Source organism: Dipodomys ordii, unplaced genomic scaffold (genome assembly GCF_000151885.1).
Source record: "Dipodomys ordii isolate 6190 unplaced genomic scaffold, Dord_2.0 Scaffold190, whole genome shotgun sequence".
In the NCBI taxonomy this organism is placed as follows: Eukaryota; Metazoa; Chordata; class Mammalia; order Rodentia; family Heteromyidae; genus Dipodomys; species Dipodomys ordii.
In genome coordinates this window covers 1438342-1457068 of record NW_012267406.1, presented here as the reverse complement: position 1 = coordinate 1457068, position 18727 = coordinate 1438342, and positions in this window count along the sequence as shown.

Genomic DNA, 18727 nt, shown 5'->3' with positions numbered 1-18727 from the left:
TGGGCAGGATAATGCGTACATTTCTTACCAAGCATTGCAGCCTCCTCCTTTGTTTACCCTTCCCATCCCTTCCCAGCCCCCCCCCCCCCCCCCAATCCCAATCTTTCTCCTTCTCCCCCCACCCCCCCCACCCCGCACCAACGTTGTAAAGCTCGTTTTGGACATGACAACTTGTACTTCTCATTGTAGCATCAGATCCATCTGGTTCTTTTTTTAAGGTGAGATGGGGATGCAGAGGAAGTTAGTAGAGCAGAAGTGGGAGATTTTGCAGACATATCCCTCAGGTTAATGTTTGTTGACATAACTAGGTTCCCAGCCACAGCTAATGACTAACAAAGTCCTAATTACCTCATACAGAATACATTTAACCCTTCCAATAGTAGTTCTCAAAGTCTAATGCATCAGAGGTCAGGAACGGTAGCATGTGCTTGAAATCCCAACTGTCAGGTGAGGCATGAGAATGAGGAGTTCAAGGCCCGCCTCAGCTACAGAACAAGATCCTATCTCTACCCAAATGAAACCTAGCTGGCCGAATCCCCACCCCTAAGCTCTGAAAATCAGTAGATTAAGTGTAGAGAGGGAACTAAGCATATGTAAGTCTCCAGATGTTAATGATGTTGTCCTCAGTGACCACTTTGAGGACCACTATCCTATAGAAAATATTCTTAATTCTTATTCTGCACCAGAAGGCTCTTCCATGGAGATTTCTATAAAAATCTCCATACTGATACCTGCATCCAGATCTTCTGAAACAATCTCTAGAATTGATTTCTGTCAAAGATAAGGCCAAACACAAGTGGATGGTTAAACGATACTTAAATAATCTAATCTATCTAAGAATAGATTTTTTTCACTAACAACTATTGTTCAGGAGAAGAGGCCTCAGAGTGAATTGAACTCCACTTTACTGGAACAAAAACTAGTGAGTATTTTTAAAAGGCTAGTATGGGCTGAAGGCAAAACAGGATGGGTGTGAAGGAGCACTAGTTCACATTCCTTAGGACATCTTGTTTATTAGCTGATGCTTATCCAGAGGAGAGACAAACTTCTGATACACTGGAGGTAGAAGTAGTGTTTGGTTTACAGCATTGTATCCATCAATATTGGGCATAGCACAATGGCTCCTATCTGTAATCCCAACTACTTTGTAGGCAGAAATTGAAAGAATCTTAATTCAAGTCCAGTCCAGACAAAAACCTAAGATCCTCTTCTCAACAAACAATTAGGCATGGTGGAACACAATGATGATCCCAGCTACACAGGAGATATGGAAGAATAGGAAAGATTGATGTCTGAGGCCAGTCAGGGCAAAAACATGAGACTTTAATTGAAAAAAATACCTCTGTGTTTGTACGCATTATCCCGCCCATGTAATTGTAACCCCTCTGTACAGTATGTTCACAAATAAAATAAAATTAAATTAAAAAAAAAACTCTGTGCGTTTGGCCCATATATTAGAATACTTGCCTAGCAAGCATAAGACTATGAGTTCAAACTCTAGTACTGCCCTCCTCCCACACCACCATATACCTCCAAAATTAGATCTTTCCCCTCCACAGATCAATAGTAAGAATTACATCCTTAAATATTTGCATTTCAAGAGATATAGCTCAACTTTGAGAAGACAGTTCTGAGTAGTAGAAGATGCACATTTCAAAGGGTCAGAGAAAGAATTTAGAATTGCAAATGTTCCAATGTAATAGCTTTAAGAAGAAGAACAGGAGGAGCCTTCTGCCTGGAAACTGGTTTTGGTTGGCACGAGCCAAAAGATCATTCTCCCAGCAGCATTGAACTGAAGGAAGCTGGAGTTGTCATCCTAGGGCATGTGTATGTGATGTTAATGTCAGGCCAAGTCTGTAATGTCTGGAAGTGGGGGCTGAAAGTAGATGAAATCATTCATGTGCCTATAGGCCAGGGTTGAGGCCCACTTTTACAAGAGGATTCAGAGGAGTAAGTTTTGACTTTGGGTAAGGAAAGAATTTTGGCAGACTGGCAATATACATGTTGAAACAAGTTCCCTGGATAATTCCAGTGACAAAACCTACAATGAGATTTAGTTCTAGTAACAGGAGTAAAGTTGGCTTAAGTACATCTCTTTTATAAATTGTTTCTAATACTGACACAACCACAGATACAACTGGCAAACAGGAAGGATTTCTACTTCTGGTATGATGTGGACATGGGGCATTTCAAAACACCTGCAATTATGTTTTATAAGGTGGCAGTTTATTCCAGTTCCTCCTAGTCAAGGAAGATAAGGCACTAAGCAGTACATGCAACAAACACTGCAAATTCTTTTTGCTATATATATTCAGTATATGTAATGTATATTATATAATATATATGTCAACATCTGTTTATTGATGATGAATGACACCTATTTCCAGGGCAAATGAATCAATTAACACAACTCCTGACCACTGCAGCATTTAAGTCAGGAGGAAACAAGCTAACAACAAATGCAGCTTTGGATAACACAGGAACTAAAAAAGAAAATGCAATCCAAGGGAGAAAATGTTGGTGATGTCAAGAGCAAATTGGTCATTATATATTCTAAAGACAGAATTGCATCCCTTTTCTCTTCATTCCCCCACATTGAACTTCCCCCTGCTTCACCTCCCTTCAGGCGATGGTATATGGAAATAGGGTTTTCAGGAGGAGACAGGGGGGTTAAATGTGGTCATTCGGGTGCAGTCCTAATCTGATGGGCTCTGTAGTCTTATAAGAAGGGAAAGAAAGAGAAATCTCCCTCTCCCTGGGTGGGACAGAGGAAAGGCCATGTGAGGACACAGTGAGGACCCCTACCAGAATTAGATGGCACTTGATCTTGACTTCCCAGCTCCCAAATGTGTAACAAGCAAATTTTTATCCTTGAAGCTATTCAGCCTATGGTATTTTGTGATAATAGCCTATACAAATTAAGCATCATTCATTCACTTACTCATTCACGTGTTCATTTATTTATGTATTCATTCATTACCTTTCATTACCATTCTCTTTTAGGCACTAGAAATATGGCAATAAGTAAAATAAAATTCATCCTTTGAGGAATTTATAATTTAGAAGGAAAACAAAAATTCGAAATGAGTGTGAGAAATGGTGCTGAATAGGGGAAATAAGTCAAGGGTAAGAGAGGACAGAGGAGCAGAGGGTAGCTGTTTTATGTACTGGCTTAAGGAAGGCCTTTCCACCAGAGAAGGAGGTGTGGCATGGGTTTTCTGCATCAGGATCCCAGCCAGATAGAATAAAAGCAAACATCTGGAAACAAAAGCATGCTTGAAAAGTTCAAAGAAGAGCAAGGAGGCAAGCCTGGTTGACTTCTAAGCAAGCCATGGAAAACCTAGCAGCAGTTGTATGATTAAAGGGAAGCTCTATTGTCCTTAGCCTTGTAGACTTGTAGATTTCTGTGTCTGGCTCTTATTCTGAGTAGAATGTAGCGCCATTGAAGAGTGTTGAACCAGGATCAACATGATTTGACTTCCATGTTAGAAGCCACATTCTTCCTGGCATGTAAATCTTGGATAGATAAGTGGGGAAGGCCAAAACAACGAAATTCCCCTGAAAATTCATAAATGCTTATCAAGAGTTTTAGTCTAAATGTGGTGGTTTGTGACTCAACTCAGTACTGTGGAGACAGAGATGGAAAGGTAGCAAGTTTGGGGCCATTCTCAGTTGTATAGCAAATTCCAAGCTAATCAAAATACAAACAAAAATATCCTTTAGTTTATTTGGTTTGATTTTCAGAACAGGTAATAGATTCATCTTTTTTTAAGGATTCCAAGTTATGGTTTTGGTTTATTGTTAGCTACACTATACATTAATTAGAAAACAAATTATGATTTTAATCCCAGGATTTTCCTTTTGACCTTAAACTCTAAGGTCTTTCTAAGACCATGTTACACATCAAACTTCACAGTGGCTTTCTGAATACTCTGAAGAACCATCAATTTGCTTAATAATCTTGGGCCACTGGCACTGTCTGCACCCAAATGCATCTTGCCTATGGGAACTATACTTCTCACACTTGTAAGTGCTTATTAATCTCCTGGAGAAGGAGGGGGGGATTCTCTTTAAAGTGATCATTCTGATTTGGTAAGCCTGGGGTAGGACACAAGTATTCTGCCTTTCTAGCTAGTTCCTGATACTGCTGGTCCTGGTACAATTTGAATAACAAGGTATCAAAATACTTGAAGGATCTTATACTCTTTCAGGCATTCTTTTTGAGAAGAAAAAAAATTCAGACCAAGTGCCTAATGAGAAATTTATTCTATGCATTTCTAATCAGTGAGAATGTTGGACCCCCAAGAAGGAAAATGAATTATTGATTTTCCTAGGTAATTAATTTTTTAAATGTAGAATTCTTTATGGAAAAAGGGAAGTCATTTTTAAATTGTGTTTTGTGATAGGAAATCATTCATAGGATTCTATATGTAAATGATACAAAATAATTACAATGATTTATCTCAGATCTCACCCATGCTACCCAATTCCCCAGTTCTGAATTCCTCCAATGAACTTAAGTCTCATAAGTAAGTCTCATGCACATATGTGTATAAATATGTGTAAACATTTCTGCATAAATGACAGCACATTTGCATAATATTTTGGAGGTAACTTCACACAAATATATATTAGAGATAATTCCATATCCATATTTATTAGAGATACTTCCATATCCAGACAAAGTGTGTTCAGATAGCATGGTGTTACATGACCCCAGCACTTACGAGACAAAAACAGGAGGATCATATTTGCTGCCAGCTTGCACTACATAACAAAACACTGTCTAAACTTCAAAAAGTATCTTCATTCTTTCTTCATTCTGTTAGTTGGATATACTGCAATTTATTCAACTACTCTCAGTAAGTAGTTTTAAATTACTATGATTGCAATTGACAACTCTAACTACCACAAACAAAACCAAATTACTATACAGTTTTCCAGCTACAGATAAACATTTTATACACAAGATAAAGGCAATTTGTTATTATTCTTGTAATGATTTCCGTATTTTCCTAAATATTTCAAAAAACTGACTTTACTTAACAGTTCATCAGTAGTGACTTTTTTCCCCCTATTAATGGGGTTTGAACTCTGTGCTTCACACTTTTTCAGCTTGTTTGCTCAACTGGTGCTCCCCCACTTGAGCCATGCCTTTAGCTTGGCTTTTTTTGCTGATAATCTTAGAAATTGAATTTCTCAGACTTTTCTGTTCAGGCTGGTCTCAAACCAAGAGTCCCTAGATCTCAGCCTCCTAAGTAACTAGAATTGCAAGTGTGAGCCAACGGTGCCCAGCTCAGCAGTAACATTTTGAAAGAAAGCAATGTTGACTTTTTTCAGCGTATAAAAGATTCCCTTGGGATTATAAATGGTGTGCTAAAAAGTTTCAAAAACGTAGCAGTTGAAATAGTGATAAATCACTAACAAGAGCTTTTGAAAGTACATAAGTATTGATGGAGAGTTCCAAAAAATATATAACTTATTCCAATATTATCATTTTTCCACTTCAAGTTTTGCTTACTTGTAGGTGAATGGGAATTCTGGGTAATTATCCAGAAAATTCAGTGCATGATCTAGCTGATTTAGCTTACATTCTACCCAATTCCTACTCCTCTTAGTACTACTTAAATGTTTATTTGATAAATATAGCAGTACTGCTAAAAATACCAAACCTGTATTTCTTTTCAATTAAAAAGGAAAACCTATAGAATTAATGATCTACCTCATATCCAATGTCTTCTGATTCTGTGGTCTCATTGAAGTAGAACCTATTTGGTGGTGTTGGAGGTAGATTTCAAACAAATATGACCACACAGTAAAAACTGACTTAATTTTCTGAACACATGAATTTGAACACATCTCTGTATTTATCTACCATCACAATTGGGATACAAAATATGTCCATCAAAATATGGACATACATTGCCTATAGTTGGAAATTGTGATCCAGCCCCATCAAAAACACAAGTACCAAGCCAGGCATTAGTGGCTTACACCTGTAATCCTAGCTTCTTGAGAGACTGGGAACAAGAGAATTACTCATTGAGGCCAGACTGCAGAAAACTCTTCAAGACTACTTCTCAATTCACAGCTGGGCATAGTGGCATGCCCCTGTTACCCCAAGCAAGGTTGGAAGTATTCATCCTAGCCAAAAAAGTCTACGAAACTCTTGTCTCAACAGAAGGAAGCTAGATACAAGCACCTCTGATCTCATCAAAGAAAGGAAGCCTAAAGTAGGTGATCGCAACTCAATGTATGCTGAGAACCTATCTCAAAAATAACCAGTCAAAAGATTGATGGAGGCATAGTTTAGTGGTAGAGCATCTGCTTCACAAGCAGGAAGTCCTGAGTTCAAAACTCCATTACATCTATCCCTAAAATGCACAGAAGACATTGTCCAGAAAATAATAAATTCAGGGCTGGGAAGGTGGCTCAGTTGTAGAGCGCTTGCCTTGCATGCCTGAGGCCCTGGGTTTGATTCCTCAGCACCACATAAGCAAAAAGAAAAAAGCCAGAAGTGGCGCTGTGGCTCAAGTGGTAGAGTGCTAGCCTTGAGCTGAAGAGCTGAGGGACAGCACCCAGGCCCAGAGTTCAGGCCCCATGACCGGACCCCCGCAAAAAATTTTTTCAAAAAAGTTCTTGGAGCATGACACTAGTGGTCACACTTGTTTAGCGAGCTGGAGTTCCTAATTTTACAACCCTAGTACCTCTGAAAAAGAAAAAGGGGGAAAAAAAGAATAAAAGAAAATGATTATTTAGCTCTCAGTGTTAGAGGCTTTGGTCCAGGATCATGATCATATTCTGGCTCTAGGTAGGTACATCATAGTACAAACAGATAGCAGAGAAAAATCAGACACTCATGGTCTGGAAGAGAATGAAACAGAAGACAGGATACTACAACCTTTGTTGAAGGCATACCCACCATGATCCAAAGACCACTTCTACCCCCACTATGCCATACTTCTTAAAGATTCCATCACTTCTCAATATTGTCAAGATGGCACAAAGACTTTGCTATGCAGATGACATTCAAGATCCAAACTAAAACAAACATATCAGCTTACTATCTCAGTACCAAAATACCTAGGAAAAATCAACTTAAAGGAGAAAATAATCTAGTTTGTCCCATGATTTTAGAGGTTTTATTTCTGGACCTGAGAAAAGGCAGAATGTTATACTGGAAACACATGGTAGAGTAAAGCTGTACACCTCCTGGTAGCCAGGGAGCAAAAAGAAAGAGAAGAACCCTGGGGCAAAGATACCCTAAACGAGTTCCACTAGGACCCACTTCTATCAGTTCCTACCTCCTAAATAGCCTATTAATCAATGGATTAATCTGTCCAAGAGATTAGAGCCCATATAGTCCAATCATCTCTGGACTGCTAGATTGGAGACAATCTTCAACACTTAAAGCCTCTGGGGGACATTTCAAATATAAATTGTAAGTCCAAATAGACCTTTTAGGACTTTTTTTTTCATACCAAATAATGCTTTTGAGATTTGTCCCCAAGTTATGACATGAATTAGTCAGCTTTCTGAACTTTTGACTAAAACACTTTAAACAACACACAGAGAAGAATTATTTTGCCTTACTGTTTCAGCAGTTTCAGTCTATAGGTTTTTGGCTCCATTGGTTCTCTACCCATAGTGAAAAATAAGAGCATGGTGGTTCTGCATGTGGCAGAGGCTATTCACCTCATGGAGGACAGGAAGCAGAAAGAGACAGAGAGACAAAGAAAAAGAGGGACCAGAGAGAGAGAGAGACTGAGCACAAAGAGAGAGACAGAGACAGAGAGAGAAACTGGGGACCAGGTAACACTTTCAGAGTCATTCCTAGTAACCTACTTCCTCCTCTAGTTAGGGCCCATCCCTTTTAACGTTTGTACTACTTCCCCAAATCCAAAATAGCCCCATTGAGGATTAAGCATTCAACCCATGAGCTTGTGTCCTGTGGGGGAACATTTCTTATTTAAACCATAACATTACATGTGTCATTAGTTAATGTTTTGGTATTTTATATTGCTTAAGTATTATTTTATTAAATAGTGGTACCATAGTTTAGTTACAAAATGATGACCAAATTTGATTCAATTTTAGTAACTATGAAGAGAGTTGCTTTAGATGTGTCTTTATAGGTTTTGTGTGAGCCAGTTTAAATTTCTGTAGGGCAAATTTCCAGAAGTACAAATACTAGGTTACCTGTTAGGTGCTAAACTTTACAAGCAACTACTAAATTGTTTTCTAGAGTTGTTTCACATCTTGTACTTCTGCCAACACTATCTGAGTTTAAGTTTGATCTACATTCTCTCTTTTGCATTATCAGCATTTATTTTAGCCATTCTGGTAGGTATCTAGTAGTATCTCACTGAGGTTTTTTTCATTCACATTTTCTCTATGGGAAATAATATAAAACAGCTGTCCTTATGCTTATTTAGCTAATGATATCTTCTTTAGTGAAGTGTCTAAGATTTTACCAAATTGTGTTCTCTGTTTTTCTACTGTTAATTTTTGAGAATTTAAAAACATGTATTCTAATTATACTTCTCAAACACATGATTTTTCAATTTTTCCCATTTTTCAGATTTTCTTTCTTTGTTCTTAACAATGTCCTTTACAGACAAAAACTTAAAGATTTGTGAAGCTTATCATTTTTTTCATTTTCTTTTGGATCATTCTTTGGTATTAAATCAAAAACCTTTTAGCTAAACTCCAATTCATAGAGATTTTCTGTGCTTATATATTAAAGTTTTATAGCTATATTGATTTAGATATATTTTGAGTTAGTTTTACATAAAATGTAACATTCAGATTGGAGCTTTTTTCTAAATCATATGATGTCTAATTGTTTCAACACCGTTTCTTCAAAAAGACTTTTTTCCACTGACTTGCTTCTTTACCTTTGCTAAAAATCAATTGGTAAAAATCATGAAATTGGTCTAAGTGCCAATCAACAGATGACTGGATTAAGAAAATATAGTAAGATACACAATAGAATATTAGTCTGGATTTAAAAAAAACAAACATGAAAGCTGGAGGTAGACTATTCAGGGTAGGGGAAGCCAGCCAGAGGAGAGAGACTGAAGAATGTAATTAATATGATTGAAGTATTTAGTATGCAAATATAAGAATATCAAAATGAAGTCCATTATTATGTGCAATTTTTTGTGTGTCTATCCTAGACTTTTTGTTCTTTTCTGCTATCTATATATCTATTCCTTAGCGGTTACCAGACTATTTGGATTGTCATGATTCTTCAAGTTTTATTCTTTTCTCTTTTATTCAGTGGGGTACTGCTTCATTTTGAATTTATGCTCTCTAAGCAGGTACCACTGAGACACATGTTCAAGTCTGATTTTTGCTGCTTATTTTTCAGATCAGCTTCTTCCTTTCTTGTACTTCTGAGACAGTCTGTCTTGGAAGCATAAGCATGAAGATCTGAGACCATGTCCAGATCTTCATGGAGAAAGGGTCTCACAGACTTTCTAAGTGCCTGAGTTGACTTCTAGCCTCAGTCCCAACAATATTAGCCTCTCAAGTAGATAGGATCACAGGTGTGAGTTACTGGCACTGGGCTCTCAAATTTTACTCTTTAAGGAAATTCTATCTGTGACATTGCCCCATTTGTTAGACAATAGAAAGACTTGGAAAAAATCATATTTAGTGACGTAAGCCAGGCCCAAAGAAACATAGGTCCTATGGTTTCCCTTATTTGCAATAACTAGTATATGTCTGAGACAAGGAGAAAAGGTAGAAAACTATGTACATATGGCCAGATAAGATGATGTTAAGCGAAAAGGACCCCAAGATAGGGACACAAGTGGTTTTTTTCTTTCTTGCTATTGTTCCTAACATATTTATAATGTACCAAGTGATTTTTTTTTGTTTCTTTGTATGTTCCTCCCCCACGGTATAACCCCTGTTTTCACTGTATTTGATGTTGGTGCCCTGCATCTTGTATATACACTTCTCTAGCTTGGGGAGGGGAAGGGAAAAAACAAAGTGCTTAAATAGGGATACAGGTTGACCCATTGTAAAAATGAGATGTACAAGACACTATGTTGAAAAATGAACTTTACAATTTAGTGGAGAGTGTAGTTGTAGAGGTGGGAGGGAAAGGAGGGTAGGGGAAAAACAAAGGAGGAGGTAACAATTCTTTTATTTTTTATTTTTTGGTTGTGGGGTCGGAACTCTGGGCCAGTGGGCTGTCCCTCAGCTCTTCAGCTCAAGGCTAGCGCTCTACCACTTGAACCCCAGAGCCACTTCCAGCTTTTTCTGATTATGTGGTGCTCAGGAACCAAACCCAGGGCCTTATACATGCAAGGCAAGCACCCTACCACTGAACCACCTTTCCAGACCAGGAGGTAACAATTCTTCATAGGAAATGTACTCATTACCTTGCTCATGTAACTGTAACCCCTCTGTACAGTATTTTTACAATAAAAACCTATTAAAAAAGAAATTATATCTGTATGCCAGTCATGTTGCATTTCCATATATATTTTAGAATTGGCTTGACCATAATTACAAATATGGAATAGTACTACACCTTCAGATTGATGGGCATCTGTACAATGTCTTCCAATCCATGAACATGTCTCTACTTTAGGACTTCTTAGATAAACTGCAATAGTATTTTTTCTTTTTCTTCCTTTCTCTGTCCCTCTCGCTCTCTTTCTTTTTCTTTCTTTCTTTCGTCCTTTCTTCCTTTCTTTTGTCCTTTCTTCCTTTATTGTATGCTGCAGTATCAGCACAGAAAGTCAAGGCCTGAATGCTGTCCCTTAGTTCTACCACTTGAGCCACAGCTCATCTCTAGCTTTTCGGTGGTTAAGTCATACAGACTTCTGAGTGAGTTACCTTTGAACTGTGATTCCCGCCATCATAGCCTTCTAAGTAGCTAGGATTACAGGGGTGGTTACTAGCATCTGGCTGCAATAACATTATATTGTTAACAGCACATGAACTGTACGTTTTGTTAGATTTATGACCAAGTATATTATTGTATTTATTATAAGTACTTTTTAAAATTGCTTTCCAATTTATCTATATTGATAGATAATACATTAAAATTAATTTTAATGTATTGACTTTGTACACTGAAAAGTTTTAAACTTGCTTATAAGGATTTTTAACTCAAGATTCCCTAACAATTATGTTAGCTGTACATAAGGATACTATTTCCTCTGTTCTAATCTTTGTATCTTTTTTTGTTTTCCTTGCCTTGTACTGGCTAGGATGTCCACTATGGTATCAAGTAGTAATCATGACAATAGATATCTTTATTATGTTACCAATCTTGGCAGTCAGTGTTTTTCCACTAAATATGTTTGACTCTAATTTTTTTTCTGAGAATTCTTCTCATGAATGAATGTTGAATTTGTGCTTATATACCTTATCTTCATTGAATATGAACATGTAATATTAATTTTAGTTTTTCATTTTTAGTCCGTAATGTGATCAGTTACATTACTAGATGTTTTCAGAGGGATGAACTCATGCTTCCTAAGAACTTTCTCTATTACATGAGTTATAATTTCAGCCCCTTTTTTCATTAGTTACTTTCAAAGTAGGGTCTTGTTTTATGCCAGAGCCAGCCTTGGCTGTGATCTTCCTATTTGTGTTTTTCCAGGTCACTGGAGATAATAGTCAGGCAGGTGCCACTGCCCCCAGCCATTGTGCTTCTCCATAGTTAGGATATCAGCTGTGTATTACCATGCCAAACCATTGATTTGAGATGAAATCTCAAAAATTTGTTTTTGCCCATGCTAGCCTTGCACCTCTATTGCTGATTTCCACCTCCTAAGTCAATAGGATCAGAGGTTTGAATCACTGTGCCTGACACACCATTTGATTTTTAACTATTGAACCAGTCTTCATTCCCAGGATGAACCCCTATTGGTTATGGTGTAATATTACTTTACATAGAGATAACTTGATTTGCTAATACGTTGAAAATAGTGTCAGTAGTTCTCTTTTTGTATTGTGCTTACATAGTTTTGGTTTCAGGGGTATATTGGCTTCCTGAGTTGAAAAGTATTCACTCCTCTTTTTTTCTGAATTATTTCTGCTTTAATTGTCTGATAAAATTCACTAATCATTTGACCACAGAATTTTTTTTCCACAATTTTTTTTTGCTCGTGGCTGAAACTTTCTATTCAAGCCCAGTACTAGGGCTCGAACGCAGGGCCTCATGCTCTCACTTGGCTTTCTGTTGTTCACAACTGGTACACTATCACTTGAGCCATATCTCCATTTCTATTTTTTTTTCAGAAAGATTAATGCCCATTAGTCATTAAAATTGATATTTGATTCAGTTGTTGAGGGTAGTTTGAAAGTAAGTATTGTGAACCTGCCTTCATATTATGATTGTATATTGTTGATAAGAAAGTATCTCCCGCCACCCACACACAGCATACATGATTGATAAGAGAGAAACAGGGCAAAACAATGGTTAAGAGAACATGCTTGAACTTTGGCAAGTGAAAAATTTAGATATATAGTTGATTATGCTTTATTGTAACTTTGGGTAATTGATTTTTCTCTTTTTCCCCTTCCATCTGTAGAAGAAATAACATATGCCTAACTAATGTAAGGATTAAATGATAATATTTGTCAAGGGCTTCATGTAAATACCTAATAAGGACATGTGATTATAGGAAAAATTAAAAGTGTATGTAGGGGAGTGAAGAATAGCATTCCAGATTGAAAGAACTTTCTTTTTTTTTGGGTCCGGTCGTGGGGCCTGAACTCTGGGCCTGGGCGCTGTCCCTCAGCTCTTCAGCTCAAGGCTAGCACTCTACCACTTGAGCCATAGCGCCACTTCCGGCTTTTTTCTTTTTGCTTATGTGGTGCTGAGGAATCGAACCCAGGGCCTCAGGCATGCAAGGCAAGCGCTCTACCACTGAGCCACCTTCCCAGCCCCTGAAAGAACTTTCTATCCCCCTAAAAAATACGTATCTTAAAATTTTCACCAGGTATGGCAGTGCCTACCTGTAATCCCAGCACTTAAGAGGCTGAGGCAAGATCATCATACATTTGAGAATAGCCCAGGCTACATATAAAACCCAGTCTTGCTAAAAAAAATTTAAAAAAAGAAATTTAAGAGTTTATGCTTTCAAATATATTCTTCTGTGAAATACAGCTATTAGATGGTTTAAAATTCATGGAAATTCTGTTTTTTTCTAAATTCCAGAAAAAAAATTGCAACTACATTCTATTATTTTGGAAATTTTTCCATCTGCCTGTCCAATGTATGAGTTCTTTTTCCATAGGGCAATGAACAGACTCTCAAAGTTAAATGATACACTTTCCTTGTTCATTTCCTTAATAAAGAAGATTAAAAAAAACAGGTACACTGGTAAAAAGAATATCAGTTCCATTTATAGCCCATTTATAGCCAGAAAACAGATTTGATTTACTTTGGAGATGACCTTTTTTTTTATGTTAGTCATGTCATTAGTTTGATTTCAGCAAAACTGAGTATGTTTCTCTGTTTAGTCAATGTTTGTCATCTTTTACTAAGAGCTGGCCTTATCTTTTCTTGTAGACTGGTCTTCAAAAATTTAGTCTGATTAAATACTACTATGGACATATGTAGTATTATATATGTAAGAAGAAAGTATTGAACCAATGATACTGTGAGAAGATAGAAAAAGAGGTAATGGTGTTGCTGGAGGTAAAAGAAAGCAAGCTTTCTGGAGGGGATGGAATTTCAAAGGGGCTTTGAAGGCTAAAAAATCTTTGGGGAGAACAAGGAATGTGAGTAGCAGTTGTTGCTTTGGATTACTGCAAGATGCACAAAGGCCTGTAGATGGATTTGGTATTTGTATGATGAGGTGATCAAATGAAGTGGAAATTAGAAAGGATTAATGGACTAGACATGCATGTCTATAGTTATATCTAGGGAAGAGGGAATGCATGGGAGGCGGTCACAGTAAAAGATGGACAGTACTGTTAATGAAGTAGTAGGGCTTCGTATGGGCTCTGAAGTGTTATTGAGGTAGTAGGGCTTAGTATGGGCTCTGGGGCCAGATTTCACAAATTCTGATCCTGGTTCTTAATTATAAGAAAGTCATGTTAATTCTTAAAAAAAATTGTTTCTATATCTATAAACCAAGGCCAGTAATAGAAATTTCTTTTGGGTTGTTGTACTTGGCTTGTAATAAACTTTCTATAAATATCAATTGTACTGTTGTTATAATCATATTATCATTTGTATGGGGAAATTGGTTGGGTTGAAAAGTGAAGAATGGCAAAATATGCCACCCTAAATCTGCCCCACTGGTTATTTTGAATTAAAGGAGATGCCAACCTATAATCCTAGCTACTCAGGAGAGTGAGATCTGAGGATCAGGGTTCAAAGCCACTCTGTGCAGCGCAGTGACAGGTGTTACAGGTCTGGCATACACACACACACACACACACACACACACACACACACACGGTAGATGCTAGAAAAGTTCTCCACTCTCCTAATGTTGGACTAAATCAGAACACACTTAAATGAAGGCACTCCCTCTTCTATTTGGAAGGATAGAATTACTGGAGACAACTTTAGATTACTAGCCTACAGCCCCTACCAGAAGACTCTACTCAACAAACTACTGATTAGCCCTTATTTCCCACCATTTTCCCTTGTGTTTATGTTCCCAAATGGGCTACTGTAGAAACTCTACTTTTCCTTCACATCTTCAAATATTTATTGTTCTTTGCTAAGATACTCTAACCCAAGTTCTCATCATTCCTTTGAGTTTCTGATCATTGAATATTCCCATATGTACATGAAATAAACATGTTAATAAGCATGCTTGCTTTTTGTTTTGTTTTTTTGGGGGGCAGTCTTGGGGCTTGAACTCAAAGTCTACTCACTGTCCCTGAGCTTTTTTTGTTTGTTTGTTTGTTTGTTCAAGGCCAGAGCTCTACCACTTGAACTACAGCTGCTCCACTTGAAGCTTTTTGGTGCTTAATTAGAGATAAGGGTCTCACAGGCTTTCCTGCCCAGGCTTCCTCCAAACTGGGATCTTCAGATCTTAGTCTCCTGAGTTGCTAGGATTGCAGATATAAGACACTGGCACCTGGCACTCCGTATCTTTTAAATCAAATTTGCACTGCCCTGGCAAATAAACCTGAGATTGGTAAAAGAGAAAAAGAATGTCTTTTCATCCCCTGCATGTCAGGGTCAGATTATAGAATATTTTCAAAGAAGTCTCATGAGTACTCCTGTTACTTTTTTTTTCACATTAAGTGAAAATGCTTTTTTTTTTTTTAGTATTAACATTGACATTTAGCATTAATCAAGTGTGCTCAGCCTTAATTAGAATTTTAGTCAAGTTTTATATTTCATGTTACTGAATTTATATCTATATTTCAAAGAATGTTAACAGACAGTGAAACCCAAAGTCTTTTATTATTCGAAAATATTTGACTCTTTGGAAGCAAAGAGGGAAAATTATCTGAAGAGAATAGCCAAAGCAGCAAGTACACAACAAAATTATAGATGAAAGGGAAAATGAGGGGTTGTCAGGTGAAAAGGTGGGGAGATGGCAGGCTGAGAGGCAAATGGACTCAGGAAAGCAATAGGTACAAGAAGTTTAAAATTTCAGAAACAGGGTATGTTATATGTATAGAAGTGTCACATGAACTTCTCACACAGCTAACATATGCTAATAAAAATATTTTAGAAAAAGTAAAAAAAATTCAGAAACAGAATTTGAATATTTTGAAAACTGCTAAGAGCAAAATGTAAGCAAATACTGAAATTGGACTTAAATATGAAGCACTATGAATGTATTTCAGCATATCTGTTTGTGATGGCCAAATATATCATTTTAATATTTCCTTTCATATGCAACATACATGTACTCACAGGGTGTTGAGGCTTCCTCCAAGGATTTCTACTATTTTTCTACTTTTATTTTTTTTTTAGTACTAGGGTTTTTGAACTCAGGGTCTTGTACTTGCAGGTGTCTTAATATTTGAATCTTGCCTCTAGCCTTTTGGCTTTAGTTATTTTTCTGTTGGGCTCTTGCTTTTTTGTTAAGGCTGGTCTGGACCAGATTTCTCCCATGAAATTGGAATGACGGGTGCATGTAGCCAGCTTTTTATTGGGTGAGATGGGATCTCATGAATCTTTTGCCTGGGTTGTCCATTGGCCAGCGTACATTCCTCCCCCAGAGATAAAAGGAGTCAGTTGATGCAAGGCCATTTTCAGAGTACATCAGTTATAGTCTCTTGTGTGATGTTCCTGTGAATCCAGTGCTCCTGAACTTTCAGATAAATAGATTGTATCTCCTTCCGAAGTTGTGTTCTAGGACAAGAGTGGACTAATTGGGAGATCTTTTAAAACTTCCTATGCTACTTATCATTTTATGTTAATAAACTGACATTGAATTTTTTATAACAAAAAAACTATGAAGCACTAGGCAATCTAATGAAAAGTGAAAAAAAAATGTACAGGGAGGTGCCTGGAAATATACTCACAATTTCATGTCAACTTGCCTGAAGTTGACTCTTCGTATACTTGTCAATAAAGGACTAAAAATATCTTCCTTTTATCTTGCAAGAACAACTTTATTCTAGGATTGGATCTTATTTTTTGCTCCAGGCCAGGGTTAACATCTTTAGTGAATGTGAGTGACCACTTCCTGAGATTTTCCCCAATCTACCCCTATCTTTTTGGGTCAAGTTTTAGACCCAGAAAGAGAAGAAGACTTGTTCGTTTTAGGAAAGGAGGGTGGAAATCCCCTCCTAAAAGGGTTAAGTTCTATCTCAGGGGTGTCATATACAACAAGGGGGTTACTTTGAATAATCAGTTCGTTCACTTTGTCCTTTACTTAAAGTCTTAAAGGTATTTCCTGTTGGGATGAAACTCCAAATGTTCCAGCAAGGTTCTGTATGATCAGCTTCTAGTTTCCTCTTCATCTCTACTGGAAACATCTCTCCTTGATCCTTTCAGTCACACAGTTAGTGCCTGATACTTACCAAAACTTTGGGGTCTTAGAAAATGTTTCACTGGTGCATTTTGGCTAATTTCTCTTCTTTCATGTTTCAGTTTAAATGTTACTTTAGGAAAGCCACCCCTGAATTCATCACCCACATGAGATTGCTGTACAGCACTCTATTAATTATACTTTATACAATTGGAAACATATATTCACTAGTGATTTAATTCTTTAATACTTCTTTTCCTACTATACAACTTAAACACCACAAGGGCAGATTTTATGCTTGATTCTGTCCAATCTTTCATTTATCTAACTTTCTATTTAACCAAAACCCATATCACTCCTTATGTCAGCGATATAACAGATACTAGTATACAGGAGCAAACTGGTACCTGCATTTCTGAGAGACACAGAAGCAAAGAAGCAAGGTGAAAAGTTTGATGTGTGCAGTAAGGTATACTCTGACTTCCTCAAGGGCATTAAGAATCCCAAGGATAAAGCTAGAGGGAAACATAACTAAGTTATGTTTCATGAAAAGTCTAAAACGTATTCCCAATAGGTGGATGATTCTGCTCCCAGAATAATTCAGAGACCCAGATTTCCTCTCATTTGTGTCTCTGCCACTTCTTAAATATGGCCACAGAAGAGGAAAGAAAATGGAAGATAGCTTGGGGAAGTTTTTTGCTTTGGTTTTAGTGGTTTTAGTACAACGGTTATACGTAACTTCTGTTAGGCTGGTGAAGATAAAGAACCACAGCAAATGGATTTGGCGATCAGACATAACTTTCCATAGGACCTGGTACAATGATGGCATTATGAAGAAATAGTTGCAGCTCGTTCCCCTAAAATTTAAAATGAATATTGTATTTTATGCAGTAGTATAATGTTATGGACTTGTTTCCAAGGACAGCCAACTTCTGTTCACTTGAATTCCCAGTCACCTTCAAATTTTCCTTTTTAAAAAATTTCCTATGGCTTTTTGCTTGTTCCAAATCTGGAACACGCTTTTGCATCCTTAGGTTTGGATAACTGCATTAGGCTAAGTCCACATTTAAAGCAACGGAATAGAAATGAACACTGAAAAGCAGATCGCACAATTAAGGACCCTGTGTATCATGATGGAACCTGGAACTTGGAGACACACCGCTAGTTCACTATGAAAATTGTGTACATATATTTTATGGCATTTCTCATAATATCTTGTTCAGGAGAAAGCACTGCAGAAATCTAAATTCATCTTTGGTACCAAGGCAGACACACGATCACGTGTGTTCATCTTGTTTGCACAGAAATCATTCCCATTCTCAAATCTTCCACCGAATCTTAACATTAAAGGTACAGTAACCTCGGGCTCTTTCTAAAGGGACTTCAGCCAAAAGCATTCACCCTGACTTCAAAGTTAAGAACTAACTCGAAACCCAGACTTTACTAACTTATCTATCATACCGAGTTGAAAACGCGAAATATAGTCTGTCTCTCTCTCTTTTTAATCTTACTTTCCCCACCGAGAATCCTCCCTGCTCGGTCCCGGAGAGCAATTTCCTGCACCTGGGTAGGGAATTTAGACTGGAGCCCGGCAGGTGGAGACCCGGTGCGGGAGGAGATTGCACTGCGGATGCGGCTGTGAGCACACCGACGGCATCTCCGGAAAGTTGGCAGAGCAGGTGCAGCGTGGCCGGGAGGTGGAACCGCGGCGTGCGGAGGTCCCCAGCTCCCGCAGTCAGCGTGGCGGCAGCCCGAGGCCCAGGCTGCGCACCGCAGGACGCCCGCCACGCCCCACACCGCCC